Source organism: Ambystoma mexicanum, chromosome 13 (assembly GCF_040938575.1).
Source record: "Ambystoma mexicanum isolate Mex_15411 chromosome 13, UKY_AmexF1_1, whole genome shotgun sequence".
NCBI lineage: Eukaryota > Metazoa > Chordata > Amphibia > Caudata > Ambystomatidae > Ambystoma > Ambystoma mexicanum.
This window is the reverse complement of record NC_090938.1, coordinates 264,595,427-264,607,593: the sequence shown is the minus strand read 5'-3', so window position 1 is coordinate 264,607,593 and position 12,167 is coordinate 264,595,427.

The window sequence follows — 12,167 nt, the reverse complement described above, 5'->3', positions numbered from 1 at the left end:
CTAGGAAGAAGATGCAATAATAACATGTCTCCTGTTATTCTGATGGTACAGGAAGAAATACACCTTTCCTAAAAGGTTTCTGCACCCCCTTACCCCCAGGAGATTGCTTTCCATTTGTTTCTATGGAGAAGAGTTATCATGTGTGATCTGCAAGGTGAGAAATTGACTCATTCGACTGAACCTGATGGACTGTCCACAGCACCCATTGGTCAAAAATGTATGCTAATCATGTAATACTTATGAATTCTTTCATTCACCTCTGTGACTGCCATTCAATTTCTGAGGTCCAGTTTGAGAGTCATAAAGACGGATCTTTCTGGGGTGCCAGATCGTGTGAAGCTTGGATGGCAAAAAACCCTCGCCCATGGCCTCTAACACTGCCAAGTCTTATACCCTGAAAAAATAGGTTCCTCTGGGAACTTGGTGGGATGCATTTTTCCAAATCTAATGTCACAACCTTAACCACTGACCTGGGAACTCAGGTCCTCTGACCATCGCCACAGTATTCCTGCAAAGCCCCAAGGGCCCAATCATGCCCCTCTCGGCTGTCCTGGAGCCAGTCCTGGCGCCGTTGGCGCCAGGCTCATATGACTGGTGGAGTTTCCATTGGGCAATGGACCAACATGGTGGCCCCCACAAGCATCAACGTGGAGCTGCATCGTGTAGTCTAGCATTTAGGGCGTGGTCCACCCTGAAGGCACCTGGGATACCTGCTGGCTATTTAAACCACACCCGAGCTGAGGCACACGCTTTGCATTGTTCTGCACTTGCAGCGTGACTTTCACCAAGACCTGCTCACAGCATCCTTGGCCTGCATCTCCAGGGAGAAGAAGAACACTGTTATCCATCCTTACCTGTTCTTCCTCCAGCTCCTCGATCAATCCGGAACCTTCCCTGGAACTCGTCTTCTTCCACTAGTAACATCCTGGAGAGGAGAGACAAGAAGAGGACAGTTAGTAAGCCTTCATCTTCCGATTCCATCGCCTCCAGGCTCCGATTACTTACCGAAGCTCTCCTGGAAATCTACTGCCGACAGGACATCCTCCATTCTATGCTCCGCTTCCATCAGGCCACATTTCTTCCAGGAACTTCTCGGCGACCTGTAAGGAAGGAAAGTTCAGGTTAGCCTTACTCAAAGACGCTCATAGCGCCGTGCTTCGCGCATTCTCTTACCTACTCGAGCACTGCCCTCTCCATCAGCTTGACCTCTCCATCACCCCTTCTTCATCAACGAGAGAAGGAGAAAGTCAACATGGCAACAACTATTGCGAAAACTCATTCTTTAAAAACACGAAAGACTTACCTCAAGAGTGGAGTCGCAGCCGGCCTGGACTCCCGGGCCCACGTCAGTGAAGTAACTCGGCGGAACGGTGCCCAGCGATGACGCGCTCCTGCACAGGACGGAGAGCGCACCTTATCAAAATACAAGGCGAGAGAGGCTCCAAGGGGTTTGCTAGGGGACACTTGGGAGGTGGGCCCCCAGAGAAGGTGTTTGAGGCTAAAACTAAACTCATGTCTTACAGAGTAAGCTCACTGCAGCGCAAGTCTCCGGGGAGGTGCATTCGTCCCAGAAGCACTCCAGACCAGTCGGGTGGTGGACCTGTGGATATAAGGTGAGCGTTACAGAACACAGCCCAAAAAATAATAATCCACCCGGGCGCCTAGTATGGAAACCTCGGAAACCGACCAGTTGGCCCAGTTATTGGGGCAGTTACGTGCAGAGGTACATTCAGCCCGACAAGAAACCAACCCCTTATGGAGAGAGCTAATTGTGGCCAAAGAACAAACTGATGATCTTGGCAGACAACTCCTTCAATCACAGTCCGGACAAGCCCCGTTGCACGGAATTAGCCCATCCATGCCCACACCAACGAGTAATCCAGTTCAGATCAATCTACCAGGGACAGTTCCACTTGCTCCGCTGGAGCGTTTCTTGGGGGATCCCCGAAGATATGCGACCTTCATGAATCAGTGTCACCTCCACTTTTTGTGCCGACCTGGGGCGTTTCCCAATGACAAATCGGCAGTTGTCTTTCTTTTGTCCTACTTGAGTGGTAGTGCTGCAGACTGGTCGGTGCTGTTCATCACCTGAGATGATCCACTGTTACATGATTTCGGGGGCTTTCAGCAGGAGCTGGAAAAACTCTTTGCCTGTCGCTCCCATGGCCAGGCCTTGGATAATGAACTTTTATCCCTCCAACAAGGGAACCAGGATCTGTTGGCATACATAGCCACCTTTAATAGGCTGGTGGTCGAAGCCGAATGGCCAGAGGACAAACAAAACACCCTGTTCCACCGGGGCTTGCGAGGGGAGTTAAAGGACGTACTGGCCCAAGTAGTGGACCCACCTAAAGACTGTGCTGAGTTAATTAATCTGGTGGTGCAACTCGACCGTCGGTTGCAGAATCGAAGAGTATACCGAAGCAAATCGGATGCACACCCCATGTTTGCGCGTCCCAAAGAGCATGCCCAGCGGGGATATGAAAACACCATTGAACCAATGCAACTAGGAGGGGTTAGGCCTCCTTTAACCAAAGCCGAACAGGATAACAGGAGAGAACAGCAGTTATGCCTGTACTGCGGAAAGGCAGGCAATTTCCTAAAGGAATGCCCAGTTAAACCTCCAAGAAGAACCGTTTGAGCCACAGACAAGGAGAAACTAACCAAGCCCGGCAATTGTAGGGGTCCAATTGTCGAGCGAAGAAATCCAACTACAGACCTCCCATTTTGCTTTACCCGTGATCCTAATTACCCATCAACAGTCATCAAATATGCATTCATTAGAAGCGTACATTGATAGCGGAGCAGTGGGGAATTACATAGACCAGGATCTTGCAGCAAAGATGGGGCTTCCACTCTGTTCTAAGCCTACCATAGAGACTGTAACTACTGTAGATGGCATCAAAATCGCCTCCGGTCATGTGTCGAATGTACCACAGAACTCATCCTCCTATGTGAAGATGGCCACCGAGAAACCATCACCTTGGACCTCATCAAAGCACTGCAGTTCTGATGAATCCTAGGGATGCCGTGGCTGGTCGCACACAACCCGCAGATCAACTGGCGTGCCCGAGAGTTGGTCTTCTCCCATGACTGCACACACACCTGCTATCCCAAAGGAAGGAAGGGAAAGCATGCCAGTTCACCCGTGCAAGAAGGTACAATAAGTGTCTTAGGTGTGGTTGCTACCTTACCAACTCAATACCAGGACTTTCAAGATGTGTTTCAAAAGGAGCAAGCGAATACCTTGCCACCCCACAGGCCCTACGATTGCCAGATCGATCTGATACCTGGAGCCCGAATTCCATGTGGCCGTATCTACGCGCTCACCGAACCTGAGAACCAACATCTGAAGACATACCTGAAGTAATACCTGGCCAATGGTTTCATCCACCCTTCAAAGTCATCAGCAGCATCTCCCTTATTCTTCGTACCAAAGAAGGAAAGAGAATTGAGAATGTGCATTGACTACCGTGCATTGAACCAAGTCACCGTCAAGAACTGCTACCCCCTACCTCTGATCCCAGAATTACTAGACCAAGTCAAGGAAGCCCAAATCTACACCAAATTGGACCTTGTAGGCGCCTACCATCTTGTGCGCATTAAGGAAGGGGACGAGTGGAAAACGGCGTTGCATACCAAATACGGCTTATACGAATACCAAGTGATGCCGTTCGGCCTGTGCAATGTCCCAGCCGCATCCCAACACTTCATGAACGATGTTCTAAGAGAGCTGATTGATGTCTGCGCCTTAGTTTACATCGATGACATCCTGGTGTACTCAGCTTCTGAACAAGATCATGTCAGGCATGTATGGGCTGTTCTTACCAAGCTCTGTCAACATCACCTCTGCGCCAAGCTCGAGAAATGCTCATTCCACGTTACGGAGGTAGAATTCCTGGGTTTTATCCTCACTCCAAAAGGAATACGAATGGATGTCCACAAGGTCGATGCCGCCCTCAATTGGCCAGCTCCAAACTCAATCAAGGAAGTCCAGAGCATGCTAGGTTTTGCAAACTTTTACCGCTGTTTCATCCCAGGGTTCTCGCAAATAGTACACCCGATCACTTCGCTATTAAGGAAGTGCAACAACATGTTTCAATGGACAGAGGAGTCCGAAGAAGACTTTCAAGAACTCAAGGCAAAAATCACCACCGCTCCAATCTTACGACATCCACGCCCAGACCTTCCATTTGTAATGGAGACGGATGTCTCCAGTATGGCGATGGGTGCCTTATTATCGCAAAGGGACCCGCACACTGGTCAGCTACACCCAGTGGCTTTCTGGTCACGAAAGTTCTCGCCACCTGAACTCAACTATGCCATCACGGATAAGGAGCTGCTGGCCATAAAGGCTGCTTTCAAGGCTTGGCGACACTATCTGTTGGGAGCCAGACACACTATCACCGTGATAACGGACCACCGAAATCTACAATACTTGAAAAATGCAAAGGCTCAATCTTTTCGACAGCTACGCTGGGCCCTTTTCTTCACAGAGTACGACTATGTGATCACTTACCAACCAGGAGTCAAAAATGACAAGGCTGATGCCCTTTCATGCATGGGCACTGATGAGGAGGTGTATACACCTCCTGACCCAGTGGCCATCATTCCGGGGGGACAGACTCTTGGGCATTACAACTACGATGACTCAAGACGAGTTGCTGTATGAAGTTCGGCAAATGTTAACTCTGGAGCAACTACGAGAGTGGGGTTCAAGAGGAGAATACTACACCATTAAGGACCAGCTGCCTTACTACCGAAATCGTCTATTCGTGCCTGTAAAAGAGCTTCAAGAACAGATCATCTCGGAGTATCATGACTCCTTCATGGAAGGCCACCCGGGTATTGCCAAAACCCTGGCCAAGGTGAAACAAAGTTACTGGTGGCCAATGTGGCGCAAAGATGTAAGTAATTTCATCACTTCCTGTGGTATCTGTGCTCAGAATAAATCATCAAAGCAAAGACCCGCTGGGCTCCTTCAACCATTGGACATTCCGCCGGCTCCGTGGCACACGTTGTCACTCGATTTCATCACCGACCTACCCTCCTGTCAAGGTTATAACACTATCCTGGTGATCGTGGACCTGTTTTCCAAGATGGTCCACTTCTTTCCGTTCAATGGTCTACCAAACGCATCTGGTCTCGCCAGGACCTTTCTTGAACAGGTGGTACGGATGCACGGGTTCCATCAGTCTTGATTTCGGATCGAGGGATTCAATTTGTGTCTAACTTCTGGAGGAAGTGTTGCTCGATGGCCCAAATAGACATCCGATTATCCACCAGCCATCACCCCCAAACGGATGGTCAAACGGAGAGGACAAACCAAACGCTCAAGCAATACTTGCGCTGCATGCTTCACCAAGTGGAAGGGAATTGGAAGGATCTATTATGGATCGCTGAGTATGCCTATAACAACTCACTATACAGCAGCACCGAGTAAACTCAGTTTTTTACAGTATATGGCAGACACCCACTCACGTCAGAATTGGACATCCCTACGACTCTGGAAATGCCAGCCGTCACGAACCTACATGTGACCATTTTGCAGGCTTTCACGAGAGCCAAAGAACACTTGCATCAAGCCAAGGCTCACCAGAAGAAGTACGCTGACCAGAATTGCAGCAAAGCCCCTGACTACCAAATTGGTGACATGGTATGGTTAGCCTCCAAGCATGTACCTCTAAAGGGAACTCGGACATTCCGCCGCGGTTTTTAGGACCGTGCCCTATCGAATCCATCATAAACCCAGCCTCAGTAAAGCTGACGCTACCAACCCACATGCGGATACATCCGGTGTTTCATGTGTCCCTTCTGAAACCAGTTCAGCCTAGAACACGAGTAACTACCCCACCAGGGCCTGAGATAATTCATGGAGAACCAGAATTTGAAGTAAAAGACATCCTGGACCCCAAGTATGTTAGAACGAAACTCTACTATCTAGTGGACTGGAAAAGGTATGGTCCGCAGGACAGAATATGGGAGCCCAGTGATTACATTCATGCTCCATGCCTGATTCGACGTTTCCACCAAGAGTACCCCACCAAGCCCGGACCAGACAGAAGCACCACCCTGAGAGGGGCCTTAGGGGGGAGTACTGTCACGACCTTAACCCCTGGTCTGGGAACTCAGGGCCTCTGGCCTCGCCACAGTATTCCTGCAAAGCCCGAAGGGCCCAATCATGCCCCTCTCGGATGTCCTGGAGCCAGTCCGTTGTCACCAGGCTCATATGGCTGGTGGAGTTTCCAATGGGCAATGGACCAGCATGGCTCCCCCCACAAGGAACAACGTGGAACTGCAGCATGCAGTCTAGCATTCATGGCATGGTCTGCCCTGAGGGCATCTGGGATACCTGCTGGCTATTTAAACCACTCCCGAGCTGAGGCACGGGCTTCGCGTTGTTCTGCACTTTCAGTGTGACGTCCACTGAGACCTGCTCACAGCATCTTTCGCCTGCATCTCCGGGAAGAACAAGAAGAACACTGTTATCCATTCTTACCTGTTCTGCCTCCAGCTCCTCGATCAATCCGGAACCTTCCATGGAACTCGACTTCTTCCATTAGTAACATCCTGGAGAGGAGAGACAAGAAGAGGACAGTTAGTAAGCCTTCATCTTCCGATTCCATCGCCTCCAGGCTCCGCTTACTTACCGAAGGTCTCCTGGAAATCTACCCCCGACCGGACATCCTCCATTCTACGCTGCGCTTCCATCTGGCCACATTTCTTCCAGGAACTTCTCTGCTATCTGCAAGGAAGGAAAGTTCAGGTTAGCCTTACTCAAAGATGCTCATAGCGCCGCGCTTCGCGCATTCTCTTACCTACTCAAGCACTGCCCTCTCCATCAGCTTGACGTCTCCATCACCCCTTCTGCATCAACAAGAGAAGGAGAAAGTCAACAGGGTAACAACTATTGCAAACACTCATTCTTTAAAAAGACTAAAGACTTACCTCAAGAGTGGAGTCACAGCCGGCCTGGACTCCCGTTTGTATTGTATTGGTGAGGGTCTATGCAGTTTTGATATAGTATGTCTAGAAAGGTTTACAGGGCTTAGGTGGCAGGCTTATTGGAGTAAAGAGAGTGGTGACTGGTAGTGTGTATTGGAATAACATGTTTATAGAAGTGGACAGGGTTTCAGATGGTTGGCTTATGTATTTGGGTTATGGTAGTGCATACATTATTGGATGCATGGCTGAATTATGCTGTGGTGATTGTGATGGGGTACTAGAGTCTTGGGTGCAGGGCTGGAGGTCATGCACTGAAGAGTGGAGGAACGTGCCCTCCGGTTGAAGTATTGTAATGGTATGTGTAGAAAAGTGGACAGTGCCTGATGCGGCTGGCTTATTGGGTTGAAGAGTGTGGTGACTGGTTGTACGTACTGGAATACTGTATGTATAGAAGTGGACAGGGTCTCAGGTGGCTGGCTTATGTGTGTGGTTTGTGACCAGTGTACAGATTGTTGGGTGCATGGGTGTGTTATGTTGTGGTGATTGTGACCAGCTACTACAGTCTTGGGTGCATGGCTGGAGGTGATGGAGTCAACAATCCAGGAGTGTGCCCAATGGGTGAAGTCTTGGAATACTATGTGTACAGAAGTAGACAGGGCCTTAGGTGGATGGGTTATGTGTTTGGGCTGTGGCCACTGAGCAGATTCTTGTGTAGTTTACTGTATTATGATGTATTGGTTGCAGGCAGTTAATAGAGTCTTGGGTGCAGAGGCTATGCGTCAAAGAGTTTGTGCGTTGATTGGAAGTACTATAATTGTATGTGAACTGAAGAGGGTAGGGACTCAGGTGGCTGTGTTATGTTTGTTATGTTATGCTGTGGTTATTTCAAGCAGCTATTAGTCTGTTGGGATTATGGCTGGAAGCCATGTACCCAAGGGTTTGTGTATTGCCTGTAAGTAGTGTAATAGTATGTGTACAAAAGTCGACAGGGTGTGTATCATGTGGTTTGTTGGACTGTCTTGAGATTCTTGGGCGTACTAGATTGTATGCAGTGGCATGTAATTGTGCTTGCTACTATAGTTTTAGGTGTATGGCTGGAGGTGATGCATATAAGAGTCCAAGAGTGTGTCCACTGTTTGAAGTACTGTAATGGTACATGTCGAAAAGTGGGTAGGATTTCAGGTTGCTGGCTTATTGGAGTAAAAGGAATAGTGTGCTCAAAAACGTTATTGTACCGATCGTTTGAGCAAGTCGTTATAAGCATATGTTGATCGATCACAAATATTTTTCCTATGCATCTTACTTTAGTTTTCGTCACTTTTACAGATGCGAAAAGAACGTGTTGGGTGCCGCCATCTTGTGCTAATCTTATTTGTGGATCGATTGTGCTAAGTTTAAATAAATCAAAACACCCGCCCCCAAAGCTAACATCAGTTGTCTCAACGATCTGCTCCAGCTATTTTCGTTATGTTCGTAGCCAGCGTAGTCGAACGTACCACGTCATCACTCACGCCCGTTGAAACAGGAAGATAAACACAAGATAAAAACTGACATGCTCACACCAAGCGTACCTTCTCTGTCTTGCCATAAATAGAATGAATGAATATTTCAGTAATACATCAACAATAATCTGTAATGTTGCAAGTGCTTTTATTTTTCAAAGAATGTTCAAAAGAAATTATAAACTCCAGGTAAAAAACGATTTTTTAATTTTGCAGGTAAGTTGGAGTTGACAATGTTTTTTGTCCTTTTGTGTCCAATTCAATGACTGCCCTTGGTGCTCCTTGTGGGAGAAGACAGGTCTTTTTTGCATTTTAAAAGGAGAACGTTCTTGCTTCTCTGCCTTCTGACATCATGAATGCAGACATGTTACTCCTTATTGCCGGAAATGCAAATGGACATATAGAGCCGTATCGATCGTCCCACATAAAGCTGATCGAAAAAACACTGCTTATCGTAATCCTCCAGTGGTGATTCCAGAATACTTCTGTTGGGCCTGGAAGCCGTGACATAGGCAGTACGGTACAAAGTATCTACAAAGAAAACACAATAGAAATACATTTCAGTAGTCGTTCTTTATTTTAATATAACAAGTTACCGTATAACTCATAACTGTTCGAAACCTAATCATAAGCACAACATAACCAATTTTTAACACACAAGTGAAAACAAGGTCTACTACTTAAGACCACGAGTTGCGTACAATTTGAGCGCAGTTTAGTAGGTATAGCTCCCAATAGGATGGAGAAACACATGGAGAAAACAACGAAGAAACATAGCAACCATTCAGCTTGAACCCCAGACAGATGTCATTGTAACGAAGCTTACAAGATTACTGTTCAAAAAGCAATCACATTGCGAATGGACAATGTTTACCCCACCATCCATTACTTATTATGCATATGGCACTCCATCATACTCGTTTTTAAAGCAATAAAAATGTTATTTAAACTTCCACTTACATAATTTCTGGAAATTCCATGGTTAGATTGTTTCCATGAGCAACAGCTCTGTACGATGTATCACACACTTTCACAGTAACTTGGCAGTACGTGTCCGGTCTCTTATATATTAAAGTTATCTTCATTTTTTTTCTATTCTCCACAATGTATGTCCTTTGAGCAATTGATGCGTAGCGTCCAAGGCCAAATTAAAATAAGGCACTTGTCCTCTTCAGAGGCAGAGACGTTTAGCTTTTGATTTCGGCAAAGAAGGCAGGAAAAAACAGGCATTGAGGCGGAACACTATTATCATATTATCGTGTATTTTGCAGTGTAACTTGTGTGAGTTTTATAGACCTTAGCATTAGCTACATGGAAAGATGATCCTAGCTTACACACGCTGCAATGAATAGACAGATGAGCAAAAAGACAATTTTAGACTTCTGCCCCCTATGTAATACTGTTATGTACAGTGTCTTATTAATCAACAGTGCATGTTCAGACAGTGTGTGTGACACACTGCGTGTGTCAGACGGCTGAGCATACCTGGGTGCCAGGGCCATCTTAAGCACATTTGGGACCTGTCCACTGACATCTTCGGGGCCCCACTCCACCAAATCAAGGAATAACGTTAAAAGTTTTAAAACGATTATAAGTGGGACATGGGTTTGAAATAGAGATTCCACTAGAGATGAAAAGAGTAATGCTGAACTTTAAAATTTTAAAGAGTAAAGCAGACTTTAAAATATGCTTGCCCGAAAGCTGAGCCATCTGGTGTACTCCTTCTGTCTCCCACCCCTTCCACTGAAACGGTCTACATAAGAAGAAAGATGAAGTAATAGGCGAAACAATACCACTGGCATGTGAGGAGGCAAACCTTACAGAAGACTGTACAGTTATGTACAAGATATTAGATGAAGAGGCCAGGATCACTGTATTGTCTGCTGGCAAAGCCATGATACAAGGACGAATGCTTTGGTTCCAAATTTGGATACTTATTCATCTCTTGGACTAACAGTTTATGCCCCCATGTTGGAGGTGATTAGTTAGGTTTTACAACACCCCATCTGAACAAACCAATTTCCATGACCTTCACCATAAGGATGATTTGTTTGTTTTTATTGCAACCCCTATCTGGTGCAGGTATAGTGTTGATAATAGAACCTGCTGTGCTGCAAGACCAAGTTCATATGCAGGCAGGTTTATAAACTTCAGTCATAGGAAAGGATCAGCCAGCCTTACAGGAATGTTTTATTGTAATCTTGCATAGGAACACACATCTCTGCAATGAGTGCTTAGCACACTGAGCTAACCTCTGCACCATTGTGGCACTCAATTTACCAATATGCATTTTAAAATTGTCTATTGTACATGATCAACATAATCCCCACTATACCACAGAGAACACAGAAAGAATTACATGATGAATTGATTGAGGCAGAACGTACTTGCCAAAACAGACAGACAATAGGTTTAGAGCCTCAACACCATGCCATAAAATATCCTGATGTGTGCTATTTAAGTCTGGTGAACAAAGGAATCTTACTTCTTTAGATCAGGATGACTTGTGGGCCGTCCCTCCCACATTCAATTCAAATTCACATTGAATTCACAATTAATTCAATATTCAATTACAGTTTCTTTTGCATTCAAATTTTATATTTTGGCATTTTATGATTTGCAATGATAACACCTCCAGATGTGAATGTAAATACATTTTATAGAGAGCTACAAATCATTTGAACCTAGAACGATGCTTTACGACAAGTTCAGATTTTGGAGGACAAGGCTCATTTGCAATAATTTGTGGCATTGTATGGGTCCTGGAAACAAAATCAGCTTCCAGTCCATGAGTATGTATGGCCAACACAGTCATTGTCAGATCTTTGATAAATTCAAAATCCATGTCCTCGTATATTGGCTTGATCACCCATTGTTTGCTTTGTTTTTTAAAGGCCTTGTAGTAACGTGGCAACCCCAATTTTCCTGAAGATCTTGCTTGATCCCTACCGACGTTATTGTTATGGGCCATTACGGCTAATCTTGTTTTTGCCTCCATACTGTGTAAGCCGAAGTGCAACCTTTTGGGCCTGTACTTTAGGCACATATTATGGAACACCTCCAAATCTCCAGTGTGACAAAATTGGTGAGTTCTTTCAAATCCGCTGGAAAGCATTTTATCGTACACAATCTTTTCAAGTGGTTTGTGTGGAGGTGAAGATGGCACCAACCACTTCTTCTTCCATTCCTCCACCCTCACCAGCGGTCCATGTACACATTTGTGGAAATGTTGGTTTTCTCTCCATGAGTGTACGTTGGTACAATGGTGCATCAATGAACGCCATTTGTCAAGTAGAATTTCCACAGATCCATCACAAGTTTTGGAGCTCCACCAAAGATGGTTGCTGATTGACTGACACAATTTCTTAAGGTTTTCAGAACCCGTCTTTTTCCTAGTAGCTGTAATTGTTTTATTGATTGCTTCAGCAATGTACCATACATCAAATTGATGCCGAATGTGTGGAAACTGTTCTTGCATGGCCTTTGCTATCGAAACGTGCCTGTTGGTGGCTATCATGTGTATTTGCATTCCCCTGGATTGTAGAAGTTGAATGGATTTGATGAAGCCATCTTTCTCCATGGCAACAGACGATGAACATTCAGACACCTGCACCACGACAGAACTCGCCATTTCTTTACTTTCCATGTCTTCAAAGTGGAAAGTGCATTACTTTGCCGGAAATCCTGGACTCTCACACTGTCCGTCGTCAGTTACTCAGA